Consider the following 19,115-nt stretch of genomic DNA (forward strand, 5'->3'; position numbering starts at 1 on the left):
GACTCAAACTAACACTCAAGATATCTCATAAAGCTAAAAAAAAAAAAAAAAAGAAAAGACAAAATATTTTTGATACCAGAATGCATATGACTGTAGATTGTAGCAGTCACAATGATTCACTTTCATTTTTCCAGCACAAACTAAGTATGCATGTGTGACATTCAGATCGTGTGACCTTTTCCATTGTCTTAATCTTCTCATTTCCTGGAGTTAACTTCGCAATGTAACAGTTCTGGTTAATGAAAATACTATCTGCTAAAGTACATTATAAAGCTGACTTCGAGTCCTAGCAGATTTGTGAGTTTGGAATCAGGAGAGCAGTTGTTCTGTTCTCCTTCCCTTTCTTCCCTTTATTTTCCTGGGAGAAGAAATATTTTATTTTGGCCTCTTCACTAATTAAGGCAATTATTGAGACCCCTGGCACCCTCACAGTAAGGATCTGATTCCTAAGGGTGGAAGGTATAAAAAAGTCCCAAAGAAATCCATGTGAAAAGTGTCAAGTTTGACATACGATTAAAAGAAGCAGAGCCTTAGAGCAGGCTGGCAATATTAATCATTCCATCTCTTAACATGTCAACATACAGGAGTAGAGTCTTCTGAAGGGCCAGACTGCCCCCCTCACACAGATACACACACCTCCGAAGCCCCCCATCTCCCTTCACTCCACCTCTCACAGAAGAATCCAGAGCGGGTGGAGCCCCAGGCCCCCCTTCTCCATCAGCCTGTCCGGCAGTCACAGAGCTGCCTGTGAGTTTGGTAAGACTCTGGCCCCCGTCCCTGGCCTCATCTGACCTTGTCTGTCTGCCATATCACTCATCTCCTGGAAAGGAACCTATTTCCAAGCTTCTTCCACATCAGCAGTAGGAAAGGAATTTTGAGTCTCTGAGTGTTAAGTAAACTGGGGGAAAAAAAGTCCAGCCCGGCTTCCTCAGGAGGGAGCTGAGACAGAGGGCTAGGGAAATACAATGATACACTTTCACTTTGCCAAATTCCCATCCCTTGCTTGGCCTTTGGCAACGCCAGCAGAGAAAGCCAAAAGGAGGTGGGAGGATAAGTGGAAACAGCTCCTCCTCTTCTCCTGCGCTTCCTGGCTGGCTCTCTGTAAACACATCGCCGCCCTTCCCCACGCAGGGAGCCGGGGAGGTGCACAGGCACGCCTCGCTTGGGGGGCCACCCCCGGGCCAGGTGCCTCCTTGGCTCCCTGAGAACCCGGGCTCGGAGGGTGGTCAGGGAGGGACAGGGTGCATTCAGGGAAGCTCGTCCGAGGACAGTGACCTTGCCCTAAACAACTAGAGCTGTTGGGGTCTGTTCCCAGAGGTGAGGGGAGAGTGTTCAGACCAAGTCCTGCTCTCAGCACCACCCCTCCAGCCTCCCCTAAGGTGCTGCACCTGGCCCCCCAGGCCCGAAGCAGAGGTGAGGGATTCCGCCTGTGGGAATGAAAGTCCCCAGGCGGGGAGCAGGGAGGTCATGGTGCTGAAATCCCTGCTTGCAGACTTAGGGCCAGAGCAGAGCCTGTAATTAAAAGTAAACTTGGCAGTGGCTCTCTTAACACAGGAGGCAAAAAGTTAATGTCTGATGAACCGGGGCCCATGCCAAACTCCAGCTCAGTGCCCTCCCCACGGGGGACTAGTTCAAAGGAATGAGGTCTGGTGGTGGCAGACCCACCCAACGGGGGCAGGGAGCCCCTCTCCTGGGCTCCTGCACCACCACGCACCTCTCTCCCACAAGCTCTCAGCACCGTCATTAGTGCCTCGCTGATGTAGCTTGCCCACCAGGCAGAGCTGAGGGCTGACCTTTTCTGGACTTCAGATGCTGTTGGCGAAATATGCTAGGTCTGCACTGTCTGGTGAGCTGGCCGCTAGAAACACACAGCTCGGAGCGCTTGAAGTGTGGCCAATCCAAATCGAGACATGCTGTAAGTTTAAATGAGCAGCAGATTACAGAGACTTAGTATGAAAGCTAAAGTCGAATATCTCAGTTTTTTAACATGCATTACCTATTGGAATGACAATATTTGGGGTCTATCAGGTTCAATGCAATGTGTTAAAATTAATTTCACCTGTTTTTAATGTGGCCACTAGAAAACAGGAACATCCAATATACGTCTTGCATTGTATTTCTACTGGACAGCATTGTCCCCGGTATCTCATGAATGCTGTTGAATGAACCCATGAAAGAATGTTGACTTCAGATCAGCATCAGTATTTTTAAGTCCACACAGAAGTGGTCAATGGAAATGGTTAAAAGAGAGTGAGGCATCGCTGTTCTCTGAAATAGTTGTGTATCTGGAGCTACACTGCATTCTGAGTCATTTGCTGTGAGAAAATGCTGACCAATCACCCAGGACTCCAGAAGGATGAGAGGGCGACAGACTGTCGGCCAGGCCACGCCACTGAGGCCAGACTCAACCTCCAGGCCCAGGGTGGCGACAGCAGACCAGAGGAGCAAGCACACACACTGCCAAGCACACAGAGGGTTGTCAGAGGAGGAAAAACAACTGCCCTGGGAACCCCATCGCTTCCCAAGCCTCTGTTACCTCAGTCCATCTGTTTGCTCTTAATATGTCCTTTAAAAGTGCTTTAAGAAACATCATTGCAAATCAAAATCACTGTGATTTATCACTTCACACACATCAGGACGGCCACTCTATCAAAAATTAAACAGGAAAATAACAAGTGTTGGTGAGGTGATGGAGGAATGGGAAGCCTTGTGCACTGCTGGGAACATAAAATGCTGTAGCAGGTATAGCAAAACAGTATGGAGGCTCCTCAGGAAATTAAACAGTGAACTACCACGTGATCCAGTCCTTCCACTTCTGGAAGAGACAGCTGCACCCCCATATTCACTGCAGCGTTATTCACCATGGCCCACATGCCCGCTGGCGGAGGAACGGATAAACACAGTGGGGCACATACACTGGAAAGCTGTTCAGCCTTCAAAAAGGAAAACCTGGCCCAGCCAGTGTGGCTCAGTGGTTGAGCGTCAACCCCATGCACCAGGAGGTCACCGGTTCAATTCCCTATCAGGGCACATGCCCAGGTTGTGAGCTTGATCTCCAGTAGGGGCATGCAGAAGGCAGTCAATCAATGTTCTCACTCATCAATGTTTCTCTCTTTCCCTCCCCCTTCCTCTCTCTGTAAAATCAATAAAGAAAAAAAGGAAAATCTGCCATATGCTACAAAATGGATGAATCTGGAGGATATCATGCCAAGTGAAATAAGCCAGTCACAACAGGACAAATACTGTATAATCCCACTTGTATGAGGTCCTAGAGTAATCAAACCCACAGGAAGAAGAATGGTTAATTGCCAGGGGCTGGGGGAGGGGAAGTGGAGTCGTTGTTCAATGGGTATAGTTTCAGTACCACAAGATGAAAATGTTTAGAGATCTGTAACACAACAATGTGAATGTACTAACATTACTGAATTGTACACTTAGCAATGGTTAAAACGGTAACTTTTATGTTTGGTTTTTACCACATTAAAAAAGGCGGAGAAATGCATAGAATAACCAATTTTACTGTTACTGAAGAATTCACAGTGAAGACCCTGATCCAGTCTAACATTCATCATCTTTATCATAATAAAAGAAGAAAATGCGTGCACAGATATTTGCACACCACGTTTATTGCGGCGTCATTCAAAATAGCCAAAAGGTGGAAACAACCCGAAATGTCCATCAGCAGATGAGCAGATAAACAAAATGTGGTGGGCACATACAATGGAACATTACTCAGCCTTACAGAGGAATCAAATTCCAACACATGCTACACCATGAATGAACCCCGAAGACATCGTGCTAAGGGAAAGAAGACAGGCACAACAGGGCACACGCTGCCCGCTCCCACTGGTATGAAATATCGAGAACAGTCGAATTCAGTGACTGAAAGAAGAAAGGTAGCTGGCTGTCTTGGGTTGTGGGAAGCAGGCCTGGGAATTCCCATTTAATAGGTAGAAAGTTCAGTTTGGGAAGATGTAAAAGTCCTGGAAAGTGGTGGTTGCACAACACTATAAAAGTACGTAATGCCTCTAAACTGTACATTCATAAAACAGCTAAAATGATATATTTTATGTTATGTATATTTCACTACAAAAAAAAAAAAAAGTAGAAAGTGTTACAAGAGAGGAACAGTGAGGAGGTGAGACACCAGCAGGGGCAGGGAGATTGGAACGGCCCTTAGATCATCGAACAGGAATGCACACACGTCCCTGCACAACTGCCTTGAAACGTTGACACAGCAGCACTGTGCTCGCCACACCAGACAGCCTCTACGACAGCACCCTGTCTTCCCATCAGTGTCCAACTCTTTCAGTTCACTGCTTGAACTCGCCCCGAGACTCAGAAGACAGAAGGAGCGTGCACAGCCAAATGGTAGAAAGGGAGGAAGAATGTGTGTGCACGCGCTATTTGGGGTAAGAATCATCTGTCTCTTTCGACCCACCATTTATATTCTTAGCCTGTGTCTACCCTCACCTATGCCAAAGTCAGTAACAACAACAAAAATTAGCATTACTGATGGCGAGAATATTCTTTCAGATACTATAAATATCATTGATCGAATGACCTAGCAAGGTAATAAGAACAATAGGTATTATGTAGCAAGCACTGTGCAAAAGGCTTTAAGAATTACAGTATTTTTTAAAGCACTTTAAAAATTACAGTGTTTTTGACGGCAACCTTATAGCATTAAGACCAATGAGGAAACTGAGGTTGATAGAATCATGTGTCCAAGAACACCCAGGAGATGAGATTTTCCCCTCAGGTGGGATTGACTCCAAACCCCAGTCCCTGGCTGCGGCTGGTGAGGGCAGCTTTGTAAATAAAGGCCATCTAAACAGGAGGACTATTAACGAGGCAGAGGAAACAGAAGAGTAAGTGAGGGTAAGGCAGGGCAGGCACTGGCGAGCTAATTCCATTGCCGAGACATGGATGATGCCCACCTACACCCACATGAGGTGTGAAACCTAATGTTTTAGGACTGACTACCATTCCAATGTGAACGTATTCTTCTCAAGCTCACCTCATAAACAGGAAGCAGGAGAAAATGACAACCCGCGAAAGAGAAATTCTGCATAGGGGAGAGGTTCATGATCTGCTCTCCGACAGTGTCCTTCTCTCTAGGTTACATAGACAGTTCCACTAGAGGCAGAGAAAATCAGAGGGAAACAGAAGTGTACTCCAGTCAGTGTACCAACCCCAAATTGTGTGTGCTTTCCAAAATAATATACTTGAGATGAAAAGCGTAAGTGCATCAGGAGCATGAGAGGACTGGATTCTTAGTTCGCAGCTTTACGTGGCGTTTTGCCTACACCCAGGTCACAGGCTAATGGGCTCACCACAGGGCTCAGATTCCTGGACAATTCAGTGAAAATGGGACAGAGACCTCACAAAGGAGCACCGGCTTCCTGACTCTGTTCCCTCATTTCCTGTGTCACCCAGAAACCCAGAAAATTACCTTCAGACACATTACAGGATCCAAGCGCGTGCTTCCACGAGAAGCTTAAAGCGCCGCACAGACTTTTCCATTTGCTCTGCTCTTCCCTCTACAGGTGTCATTTTCTGAAGTCCCCACGCTCCTACGCCCGACGCACAGCTGGCGGACACCACCCTGCCCACCCTCTCCTCTACCTGGACGCATTCTGAAGTGCCTGGCAAACACAAGGGGAAACACAGGGCAAATGCCAGTCTGTGACCTCTGTCTGGACTTAGCCAAGCATGATGTGTGAATCAGGTATGTGGAATGGAAGTTTCCATGGCAACGAGACTTCAAGGCAGGCCCGGGAGTCACCTATTCTTTCCACCAAGGTAACAGAAACACCGAGGCCACCGGAGGGACGCTGAAGGGGGACACAGCAAGTTCCGAGTTGTCAGTTCTCGGGTGACTTCAAAGACCCTGGTCCTCGTTGTCTCCTCCCCCACCTTCTGCTCTCCTTGAAATCATTGATCACCCCCCTTTCCGGGGAAAAGGGAGGGACAAATCAAAGAAGTCTTCTCTAAAGGGGGTTGCTTATGAGAAAAACGTAGACAGGACTAGAGACAAAGTGTTTTCTTCAAGTAGAAGCAGCAGCTCAATTAGACAGAAGGCTGGGCCACCCTGAGCAACCTGACCCCGCGCTGTCTGATAGAGCGCGGCGCGATCACGGAGCTTCTTGGCTTTTCTTTGCAACACGGTCTTATCGGGGAGCCCCGTCCATAATGCAAAGCTCCTGAGCTACACTGTGTGTTTTACAGGTGGTTTTTAAAAACTGCATCTGCTGCAGATAGATACTTGAACACTATTCTAAACTTTTAGAAAAAAGTATACTAAAAGAAAAGAAAAAAAAACTTGCATTTTTAGACGCATGACTTGGAGACAAAGAAAAAAGTACACAATATTTTTTGTTTGTGTGTTTTAAAGTATACAGTTTCAATAAAGTCAAAGTTGGCCTCGGTTAGCCGGCTGGGAAAAGGCAGTCTGAATGTCGGGTCCGTGTTGATGTTTTGGCTTTTCCAGCTATTTTCCTAATGGAGACCCAAATCGTGGAAGACAGCAACTCCCCTCTCCACTTTCCGTCCTGAGCTCTGCTCTAGGAAAGCCCTCTGGAGCCCTTCGGACGACCCCAGAGACTGAACAAGGGAGAACCGCTGTGTCACCTCTGCTGATGGCTCTTCTTTCGGGCCGCCCTCCAGTGGCAGCAGGAAAACCCTACGCTGCGCACCTGACCCCCCGCTCGGCCTCCAGACCTTCCAACAGTTCCTCGTGGCAGATCTCTGACCATGGCTTCCAAAGCCACCGCGGCCTGGCCTCCGCTGCCTCTTGACTTCCATCTTCTGCCATGCTCCAGTTTACACCCCACATTCCAGGCAAATCCAACTCTTCTTAATCTCCCAAATTTACCATGATCACCTCTCACCTTTCGCCCTTGCTATTACTGACCCCTGAATAAAACACTAAACCCGTTCTCAATGTCTCAATTCAGATATTACTTACCCCAGGGAGCCTTGGTCCTTGCAACAGTTTCAGCCTACCAGTCCTTCTAGGTACAGCCACAGAACCCTGGCTTCCCTCTCAACATCATCAGCCAAAACTCTAACTGCCAGCTTCGCGTCTATGATCCCATCCAACTCGAAGCTGGAGCAAACCGTGTGCCTTGTTCAACTTTGCCTTAATGCAGAGCCCAGCACGTAGGAGGTGGTCGGTCAAGATTTACCGAAACGACTGAGGGAGTGAATGAACACAATGCAGGCATGCATGCTTGATCACAAAGGGCACCGACCAGATCTGGGCTCCAGCCTCACAGTCCGGTCCTCCTGCTTGTTAGGTCTGTGCCTCCGGGAGACTTCCTTAACCTCAGGGACCCTCACACCCCAACTTTACAAGTGATGCAGCAAGGCCTGCCCATGATTACTAGAAGCATCAAATGAGACAGTGTTTGTGAAGTTCATGGTGAACACGTTAGGAAGTCTATGTAGGATGTTTCCGGAAGGAGGCTAAATGAGAAAGAGAAGAAAGGAGAAAGGTTCCGAGAAGTGTAGTTACTGCAGGGACAGCAGCAGACAGGAATCCGAAGACGAACGCGGAGCAGCTGCACTATTCGTGTATGCTTCCGCAGACAGCAGACGGCTTCTTTTCTTTCTTTCTTTCTTCAGACTATAAGAGAAAGTTTATTTAGAAAGTCGCAGAGGTAGAAGAAGTGAATGGTAGAAGAAATGAGCTCAGGAAACCAATTACAGAGGCAGAAGAAGGGCCCTTGGAGCTTAGGAGAGAGAAAGGTAAAGGGACCCCCTAGGGGGGAGGAGCGGGGGCAGGGAAAGGCACCGGAGGGCTCCAGGGAGGGAGAGCACCTACTGCTTCCTGAGAGGGCATTACTTCCCCTCTTGCCCATGCTGGGCCTAGACATTCTTATTATCCTCAATTTCCCTAATCATTTCCACCAAATACTACCATACTATTAATGTTTCTTTGTTTATTCTCATTCCAACTGTTAAATACCCCCTTTCCCCATGCTGCATGTGAATCTTACCAATAGATCCATAGCCATAATCAACTGCCTCGCTCATGCCTTCCTTGAGTGAAGTAACTCATCCATGTCTCTCCTCCTGAGCTCCTAGTGCACGAAGGGCCCATATTTCACACATATAAGCCATGTCCTTTCTGAAATGTGGGAAGGACCTCAGACATCAGAAGAGCCAAGTCTGGGTTAAAAACATGGTGAGTTGGCAGAGAAGGTGAGAGGTAAGCAGGGTACTAAGAGTCAAAAAACAACATTGACTAGTCTGGCAAGAAAACAAAATTATACAATGAGAAATGAGAAAATTAGCTAGCTAGCCCATTTCTGACCTTCAAAGTGCTGTGGTACTTGAACATGACACAGTACGAGGAAGGCATCAGATAATGTTTCAGAGAGAGGGGGGCAGATAGGGAACAAGGTTTCCCAAATAAACATACCATACCAAGTGATTCTTTACCCTGAAGAAGAAAACCAACAAGAAAAAGAAATGGAAAAGCAAAAGGAAATAGAGACCAGGTGGAAAAAGAACCACCTGAGTGATCAATCAACAACATTTGCTTAGTATTCAGTTGTCCATGCATGGGAAATGGTTCTAGGTGTGTTCTTGGGGTGCACAAGGGGGGATGGGTGTATGCAGAGAACGAAACAACAGCCTCTGTGCTTGCAAGGCCTGGCAGCCTATGGAGGGTGACAAAACATGCAGAGGTGGCAGTGTAACTGAAGATTTGAATTAGTCCATGAGAAGCGCAAAATGAGCCCCGCAGACAGAGTAAGGACAGATCACTATATGCTGAAGTATCCAGGGGAGATTTTTATGAAAGAAGTGATCTAAACGCTGTCTATTTTTCTCTTTTCTTTTTTAGGAAATTTATTGGGTGACACTGGTTACTAACATTACATAGGTTTCAGGTGTGCAATTCTATAATACATCGTCTGTGTATTGTACTGTGTGTTCACCATCCCAGGTCAAGTCTCCTTCATCACCACTTATGCCCCTATTCCCTCTTCTGTCTCCCACCTGCCCCCTTTCCCTGGATAATCGCCCTATTGTTGTCTGTGTCCATGAGTTTCGGTGGTTTTTGTTTGTTTTCTACGTTGGTTAATCCCTTCGCCTTTCTGACCCAGCCCCAGAACTCCCCTCCCCTCTGACAGCTGTCAGTCTGTTCTCCATCTACGACTCTGTTTCTATTTCATTAGTTAATTCTGTTCTTTAGATTCCACCTGAGTGAAATCATACGGTACTGGTCTTTCTCTGACTGGCTTATTTCACTTAGCATGATGCTCTCGAGATCCATCCATGTTGTCACAAAGGCTAAGCTTTCCATCTTTTTTATGGCCAGATAGTAGTGTATTTATGCACCACAGCTTTTCTACCCACTCATCTACTGATGAACGCTTGAGCTGTTTCCAGATCTCGGCTATTGCAAATAGTGCTGCAATGAACACAGGGGTGCCTATATTCTTTCGAATTAGTGTCTTGGGTTTCTTCTAATATATTCCCAGAAGTTAAATCACTGGGTCATAAGGCAGTTCACTTTTTAATTTTTTGAGGTAACTCCAAGTGCTTTCCTTAATGGCTGCACCAGTCTGCATTCCCACCAGCAGTGCACGAGGGTTCCCCTTTCTCCACGTCCTCGCCAGCACTTGTTTTTGGAGTTAGTGATGACAACCACTCTGACAGGTGTGAGGTGGCATCTTATTGTGGTTTTAATTAGCATTTATCTGATGACTAGTGATGTTGAGCATCTTTTCATATGTTTATTGGCCATTTTTATGCCCTCTTTGGAGAAGCGTCTATTCATGTTCTTTGCCCATTTTTCAATTGGATTGTTTGGGAGTTTTTTGGTGTTGAGTTGTATAAGTTCTTTATAATTTTGCATATTAACCCCGTATCAGATAGATCATTGGCAAATAACGTTCTCTCATTTGGGGGTTGTCTTTTCATTTTGTGATGGTTTCCTTTGCTATGCAAAAGCTTTTTAGTTTGATATAGTCCCATTTGTTTATTTTTCAGTTTTTCCCTTGCCTGAGGCAATTTATAAGAAAAAATATTTCTATAAGAAATTTTATTGTCTATTTTTTTCTTCTAGGATTTTCACGGTTGGGTCTAATATTTAATTATTTAATACATTTTGAGTTTATTCTTGTGTACAGTGTAAGAAGGTGGTCTAGTTTCATTTTTGTGCAAGTATCGGTCCAATTTTCCAAGCATCATTTATTGAAGAGAGTATCTTTACCCCATTGTATTTTTGCCTCCTTTGTCAAATATTGACTGTAACTAACGGCTCTGTCTTAAAAGATGAGACGAAGAAAAGGCTGGGATAGGACGTCAAGTGGTGGGGACATGTGCAGGAGGTGGGGTGGGGTTTGCAAGGTGTGGCAACAGTAAGAAACCCAGGTGAAGCAGGACACGAATGTGGAAAAGTCGGCTGGAGAACTGTAACAATAGACGGCATAGAAAAGAAAAAAATCTGAAGGGAATTTAGTAGAGCAAGAGAGAAAAGAAAGAGAAGATCAAAATTAATGGAAAAAAAGAAAAATGATGTTCCAAAGCATTTATCACCAGACAAAAATTTAAATTTAAATGTCTGTCTAAAAAAGAATATAAGTTAAACCACAAACAGGGTTAATATAATGACTAGGTAAGATGACACAGAGATCAATAAAGTAATCATTAAAGTCCCAGTAGAAAAACAGAAAAGTGCTTATAAAGAATTTACAAAACCCAATAAGGACTTACAAATTGCCAATAAAACATAAGAATAAAACTTCTGCCCTGGCCAGTTTGGCTCAGCGGTAGAGCATCGGCCTGCAGTCCAGAGAGACCTGGGTTCAGTTCCCGCAAAGGGCACGTACCTTGGTTGTGGTTTGTCCCCGGCCCTGGTTGGGTCGTGCAGGTGGCAACCACTCAATGTGTCCCTTTTACGTCGATGTCTCTCTCTCTCTCTCTCTCTCTCTCTCTCTCTCTCTCTCTCTCTCCCCCTCCCTCCCTCCCCACTCTATCTGAACAAAAAACGAAAAAATGTCCTCGGGTGAGGATAAAAAAAAAAAAGAATAAAATTTCCAGCAATACAAATGATTCACAATGAAATATGAATTACAATAAAAAAGATACTATTTTTCCTTTCAGATTAGGAAAGTCTTAAAAAAAAGGAGGAGGTCTACAGGCATCTAGATGGGCATTCTGAAATGTCCGTATTGGGCATATAGAACTTTCTTGGAAAGCAATTTACTAACATATGCAAGGGTCCTTAAAAAGACATAGTGGTTTCAATGTAGAACACTAATTTGATAAAATAGTCAGGATAATGGCAAAACTATTCATACCCTTTATAGGATTGCTTAACCTAACACAATAAGCCACCACTAAGAACAACACAATTAGTACAGCAAAAAATCCATAGGAAATTGTGAAATAAGTTGTAGTAAAGTCACATCAAGAATTACAATGCATGCCCGGCTGGTGTGGCTCAGTGGACTGAGCCACAGTCCCATGGACTGAGAGGCCCCAGCTGGATTCCTGGTCAGGGCACCTGCTTGGGTTGTGGCTCGATCCCCAGTAGGGAGTGTGCAGGAGGCAGCTGATTGATGTTTCTCTCTCACATCAATGTTTCTAGCTCTCTCTCCCTTCCGCTCTCTCTAAAAAAATCAATGAAAACATAAAAAAATAAAAATAAAGAATTATAATACAACCATCAAATATCTTTTATATTTTAATGTTACAGGAAGAAAAAATGCAAACTGTACACAGTGGCATTCCACATATAAAAATGCATATAGATATATGCACATAGAAATAAATACTAAATGGAAATATATTAAAATTCTCTCTAACTTGTATAATTATGGGTTATTTTTATTTTCTTTTGGAGGTTTCTCTGTATTTTCCAAATTTTACAATAAACATGGATTTCTATATAATTCAAAATTATATTTGAGTATTAAAAAGTAATATAAACATTTTAATTGCAAATGATACCGAGAGAGAGCGGTCCATGGAAATGAAAAGTAATCATCAATTTCAGCTGACTCCTGATAAAGGCTCAATTCCCAGATAGGAGCAGATTTCCTTCCTAAATCCTGTGACTCTGTGTGATTATAAAGATGATATATAAGATTGCTCCTTCCACATTTTATTGTCCACAAGAAATGACTCTGAAGTCCTTTCATTAATGTTCTCCTCTGAGAAAGTTTTTATAAGAAGAGCAAATGTCAACTTTATTTTGGGTCTTACTGTTTCCAGAGGCCTAAACTCCATGAAATCTACAGCCTAACTCTGCTCTTTCCTCTCTTCTCTGCTCTCCTTCCCCATCTACCTCTACCTCTCTCTCCCCTCCCCATCCGCCTCCCTTTTATAATGTCTAGGGTGTCTTCTCAGTACTGCCCTCCGACCGAGACGGTAGCTCTTTCTTTGACTTCTTCTGTACTTTACGTGAGGTTCAGAGAACCCCCCTCTATTCAAAGACAACTTAAAAGCTTCCAAATACAACTCAATTGCAGTTGCACTTTTCAGATATTTTCAAGCATCATAGGAAACAACTGCCTGTGTGGTATCTCACACACACACACACACACACACACACAACAATATGTAAGAAGTTAACATGATACTGATTCTAAAGGACATGCAATGGTCCCCCTTCGCAGTCCACGCTGGGCTGGGGCAGGAAGTAGAAGCTGGCGACAGCCCACCCCTGGAGAGGGGGCAGAAAAGTGGTGGTAACTCTAAGTGAAAGAGAAGAGCTTGAAATTTTTCTATTACCAAGCCGGGCAATTAAAACATTAAATGTGAAATCTGAGGCACTGTAAATTTCCTAATATGGTATAAGTGCTGAGTTTCCCAAATGATGTTTTCTCATCTTTCAACATATCAAAGAGCATGCCAAAACCCCAAAGAAACATTTCCATTTTGAAAACAAAAATAAACCACACACATCCACATTCTATTAATAGTGTTGTCTTGCCTTAAAGACGGCATCCTTCGTGAAAAACCCCATTGCCGTTTGCATAAATCTTCACAGGACTGGAAACTCCTGTCCAAGACACACTGGACGTGTGTGGGTGAGTGAGGTGCGACGCAGGCAGGAGGAATCAAAGCCTTTCCATCTTTTCCTTACTGGAGACCAAATGTTATGTTCCTCGTCGTCACACCTAAGGACTGTGCAAATACATTCTCCATATTTAGCAGCATTTCTTAAGAGAGACTGTAAAGAAGGAAACTGGCAGAAGATACACAGGTTCATGCCAACTTCACAACATTTGCAGACCTAAGATAAAGGGACACAAGCTTAGGACTAAAAATCCAGCAGAAATTGCTAGACAAAGCAAGGATATGTAAAAAAAAAAACACACAAAAAAAAACCCAATCCAGACCATAAACTCTCGATCCTGCCACCATGAAAGGAACAGCAGCTGCCCTGTGTCGCCCTGTTTAGAGACGGAATGAAACCATTAAAGTGATTCTTGCCTCCCTCGATCCAAACACCCGTGACTGTTACCTGTGTGCTCAGCAGAGTCGGTTGCTGGAATGAGTGCAATGAGCAGTGGATGACATAGAATCTGCTTGAAGGATGCTTCCATTTTTGAGGAAAAAGAAAAGAACCAACATACAAAATAACAGAAAGAAACATCAAATGGGTGGGTACCAGACTTCTGGTGGTGTACTGCATAAGGTATATAAATGTCTAATCACTACACTGTACAGCTGAAATTAATGTAGTGTTGTATGTCCACGTGTAATTGAAAAATAATTTAAGAAAAGAAACAAGAAGAGGTCATTTAGTCCATCTTTAAAGACTGACACTAAAATGGTCAGTTCAACCCCAGGGCCCTTGGGAAAGTCCTGATCACCCGCCTGCATGGAGAGCCTCCTCTGCTTAAGCTGAGTCTCAGGTCCTGCAATGTCCATGGCGAGACAAGCAGAAGGGAAAACCAGTGCGATATGGGGACCTCAAATCCACCCTGACCACGTGACGTGAGGCAGAATGAAGAGAGCTGACTCAGGATTTGGGGACTCAAACACAACTAGGAAGAAAAGAAAGTGGGTATGGTAGGTGGTGAGGGGAAAAAGTCACCTTTTTCAAGCCAACAGATGCAGGTTCAATCCTAACCCAGCTACATACTTACATGAACTGGGCAAGTTCATTAACCTGTGTCACTTCATTCATTTAACAAACATTGATCTACTAGCATACGGCAGGCCCTCTTCTAAGCTCTTAACAATTCTTCATTTATCCCAACAACAAGCAATTGAAGTTGGTTCTGCTACGATGCCCACTTGACAGATGGGGAAATGGAGGCACTGGGTGGCCACATACTTTCAAGGTAGCCAAGTTATGATTCAAACCCGGTCAGTCTGGCCCCCACACCTGAGCTCTGGAGTTCTGCATGGTGTCATTTAGAAACGACTTCCTTGTCAAGGCTGCGGTACGGAATCCGGGAAATGATCGTACAGCACCCAGCACAGTGCCTGACATTTAGCAGAGGCTGAATAATTCATCTCCCTCCTCCCACTGCTCCCCACTCTTCCTCCCCACACTGTGGGAGGCTGCAGGCCAGATCCTGCACATCAAGGCAGCCACCTCAGTCTGCAAAGGCTCAGGGCCTCTGGGGCAAGCTAGACAACAACCCTCTGCCTTTGTCCCCTGGGGCCTGGAACCAACGCCCTAACTCAGGCGGAGATGTCCAGCATGTCCACACCGAGCCGGCCCCTCTTCACCCCAATCTGCATTCAAGCACAGCGCTGGAGACAGCCTTAGGGAAAAGGAAAGGTTTCTGATTTTCATACTAGGAGCTGTGTGTGTTTATGTCAAACATAAACACCACCACACACACACACATCATCATCATCATCTAAAATTTATATCATACCTAGCACCAAGGGAAAATGATCTACTTTCCAGAAACTTCCATTGCCTAGAAACTGGCAGACTGTCTGTAGCAATCTGGGGCTTGTTTTAAGGCAGTCCAGAAACTGATGGTGAGTTGAAGAACAAGAGTCTCTTTTGAAAATTACTACGAGTAATTAGGGCCCTGGGAGCTGTGTCGTAAAACATGAGAAAATTTTGTTTTCCAGCCCTTTTGGCAGTATTTTTACGAGCTGATGACAATAAAACAGAGGACAGAGACTATTTTTGTAGCTTGGGATTAGTCTAAAATATCACTGAGAAAGGTGCACATGTTATCGGTTAAGTGACTTATTTAGTTGGGCAAGTAAGTGGTGGTCCACACAACACGGGATCTAATATATTTGGAATTTTCCAAATGTACAATGAGTGCATGTTACCAACCATAAGACGTTTTTGCCACCAGGTAGGAATGCTTTCTACACACTCTGTCCATGTTTTCCTCAATTAATAAAATGTCCTATTTTATGCTAAAATAGAAGAGCATTATTTTTTGTTGTTGTTATTACTACAGATGTCCCCCATTTCCCTCCCTTTGCCCATCTCCACCCACCACCCCTCCCCTGGCCTTTACCACACCCTTGCCTGTGTCCACGGGCTGTGAATACATGTCTTTGGCTACTCCATGCAATCCCCTGCACCCCCTCCTCTCTGACATTGTAAGTCTGTTCCAAGTACCCATGCCTCTGGTTCGATTTTGGAGAACGTTATTTTATGGCAAGAAACAAGCACCACTACAGTGAAGTACAGACAGTTGTTCTGCCCCTGAGAATGTGCTAACACGGTTTCAAAGTAATTAAGAAGGAAAGCTGACTTTCTACATTTTGAGTCTTAGTCACTGTGGCTACCGGGTTCATTGATGGTCTGCCAGAGCTGGTGAAATTACAGTACTCCTATCCGTGCGGTTTCTAAATCTATACGCCTCTACTGTGAATACGCTTGATGTTCTGCTTTAGAAATCCATCAGCTACTAAGAGAGCCTCCGCAAAGAGTCCAGGTGCACACGCCAGGAACCAAGGTCTTCGTTCATGTTCATGACAGTTCAGCACGAGTGACAGAGGTAGGCGAAGTGTCCTCAGGAAATGTTCATCAGAGATGGGAAGTTTCTATAGGGGACACAGAAAAGGCATCCTCCAACTCGTCCATCTGTCAAGTGCCCCGATGTGAATCAGGCCTCCGTGGTCATATGGAAGCCACACTGAGGCGTGTGGCATGAGGAGGGGACAGGCACAGCCAAGGACACGAAGTTAGCAGTGGAAGGGGAAGGCTGCAGGAAGTGTTTCGGACTTTGTGGGCCTGTGTGAACAGTTCCTTTTCCTTACTGTTTAAGCCATTACCCCCTAGCAGGGAGATTTGTTATCTTCTGAGTTCTTTCAAAAGCCATTAAGTGGGGATGAGGGAGGGAAGAGGTGGGGGAGGGAGGGAGTTTTTATGTGTGTGTCTGTGAGTCAGCAAAAGCCGGAAGCCTAACCAAACTACTTCAAACAACAAGCTGGGAAGGAGGACAATAGCTTCCACCCCCAGACAGTGAGAAATTGCATTATCCTAAGGGATCGCGGCCACCCGTGTGCAGTGCAGATAAGTGAGAACCTTCTCCGCGCTGGCCAATAGGAGGCCTGCAGACACAGCTGCTCCCAGAAGCTCTGGGTGGCCTCTCTTCCAGCCGCTCCAAATGGTTTCAAGGCAAAAACACTGCAGCTGGGTGGTGCTCAGAAGCCCAGGGTGTGGGAGGGGAGGCTGACAGAGCCAGCCCAGGGGTGGCGCCTTACATCCCCCACCAGGTGCTCTAAATCCTCTCTCAGGGCGGAGGAAATGCACAGAGGTCTGGAGGCCGACTCCCAAGGCAGCTGTGTCTGCCTGCACCCCGCCATTCCGCAGCAATGCACTGTGCCTCGGAGCCTCCAGACACGGGGAGGTTTCCCTGCCAGGAAGCTCAGTGCTCTGGAAGCTGGAGCATAATTAATGCCACTTGGCAAAAGAGCGGGGCGTTCGGAATTCAGTCCTGGAGAAGAAAGAAGCCTTGCACACACCCTACAAGCAGACACAGAGCCCCTTGAGGTACTCCCTTTAAAGACTCCGGCAAATCCGATCAAGAACTTACATCTGCAGTAAACTTTTAAATGCAAAAAAAAAAAAAAAAATGTATTAGCTGTCCTCTGAGAGAGAGAGAAACAAATCCTAGCATTCGAGGAGAGGTCTATGAAAGTTGTGGTAGAAGCTCACTTTCAGGTTGCTTTCATTCGCACAGAAGAATTACATTTAAAAATGTGTTTCACTTATTAATGAGTACTTGCTGTTCGATTTATAGTGTTTCTTATTTTCATTTTCCACTGTCAGAGGGTGTATGTATTTTTAAATATTTTCATATCTCTAGCTAATACCTATAAAGTATGTTCAACTGTCAAAAAAGTTGAAACATAAAATAAGCTGATAAGGCTGAAATCTCATACATAGCACATTGTCCCCTGACCAAGTAACCTCTTTACAGGACCCAATTTCGTATATAAATTATTTTGAAAGAAAGTGTGTGTGTGTGTGTGTGTGTGTGTGTGTATACACACTTCATTTATTCTAGAGAAAGAGGAAGGCGGAGAGAGAGAGAGACAGAAACGTGGACGTAAGAGAAAAACATCAATCGGTTGCCTCCCATATGTATCCTGACCAGGGATCCAGCCCACAACCTGGGCATGTGCCCTGATAGGAATCGAACCCACAATCCTTCAGTGTTTGAATGGAACCACACTGGCCTGGCTGAAAGTATAATTTTATTATACACACAAAGTATATTTTATATACTTATTATATTAAAAGTATATTTTTATTGTGTGTGTGTGTGTGTGTGTGTGTGTGTGTAACCAAAGGGAAGGGATTACTGAATACAGAAGATAGGAAAAATAATGCTAAAATTGGAGCACTGGCTGACACTAATATTCATGCAAAACCCAAATGGAATAGGTGTTGAAATTAAAATGAAGTCATTTGACATCTCGATCACTGAAGTGGAGGTTGAAAGACGGGGAGACGGTTTCCACTCGGCCCTGATTTGCTGTGGGGCCCACATCAAGTTGTGTGATCCCCCGTCACAACATCTGCAAAATGGAGATAACACTTCCGCTACCTGCCTCCAAGAGCTGTTAGAAGATTAGATACCAAAAAAGAAAATCCTCAAAGCCCTTTGAGTTTCTCATAAATATAAGACACGCAATGTAATAAAATACCAGCACCCTCTACAAAACTCCTTGAAATAGGAACCAGATGCCAGCAATGCAACAGGGCAAATCACTCACGGGGCATCACACTGAAGAGCTGGCGGCGGCGGGCAACCCTGCCCACAGCTTCCAGTGCGAGGTGGGGAAACCAAGGCTGAAATTCAGGTCTACTCCAACCAAAGCATCCGGGAAAGGAAGTGCTGTTTCAACACAGCCAGGGGGTCGAGGAGCGGTCCTGACAAACACCACCCCAGGTCCTTGCTGAAAGGTCTAGACCGACAGGAAACAATCAAGTGACAACATTGCACTGGGAGTTTTTCACGTGTAGTCAAGTCTCACAGTCAAGTAATTGGTTCCTTGGAGAATTACGTGTAATGACCCCCTCACTGTGAGTAAAATTTAAGCACAGAATACATAAATTAGAGTATTTTTAATCAACTTGTACTGGAAACCAAAGCTGAAATGAACTGTGCAATGCCACCTTTAAAAAGACAGTTATTTTGGGGGGTTCACAGGAATTTGATAAATTACTTTATTTTTTTTAAATCCTCACCTGAGGATATTTTTACATTATCTTCAGACAGAGTGGGAGAGACAGACAGAGAGACAGAGAAACATTAACGTGAGAGAGACACATTGATTGGTTGCCACCCGCACGACCCCAGCTGGGGCCAGGGACTAACAGCAACCGAGGTACATGCCCTTGGCCGGAATCGAACCTGGGACTCTTTGGTCCACAGGCCGACGCTCTAACCACTGAACCAAACCGGCCAGGACAACAGATTATTAAATATTCATATAGCCTAAGATAGTCTAAATTATGGAAAATTTGAAATGGATCAAAGACACACATTTATTATATTATATGTTATATCAAGCACTTATTGTGGGTCATGTGTCAGATTTAAAAAAATGAGTAATGTCCTATTCCTGGTTCTCATCAAACTCAAGTCTAGCAAGGAGGAGACCCAGACACAATCAAGTAGAACACAATTGGGTTAAGAATCAAG

The 19,115-nt window shown here is 44.8% G+C and overlaps 1 long non-coding RNA gene across 1 annotated transcript in view; it reads right to left on the minus strand.

Moving 5' to 3' along the window:
• Positions 1-19,115, minus strand: part of LOC118627260 — a 73,360-nt gene that overhangs the window by 7,135 nt on the left and 47,110 nt on the right. The gene's annotated exons all lie outside the window — the stretch shown is intronic.

The sequence above is a fragment of the Molossus molossus genome, unplaced genomic scaffold (genome assembly GCF_014108415.1).
Source record: "Molossus molossus isolate mMolMol1 unplaced genomic scaffold, mMolMol1.p scaffold_m16_p_12, whole genome shotgun sequence".
In the NCBI taxonomy this organism is placed as follows: domain Eukaryota; kingdom Metazoa; phylum Chordata; class Mammalia; order Chiroptera; family Molossidae; genus Molossus; species Molossus molossus.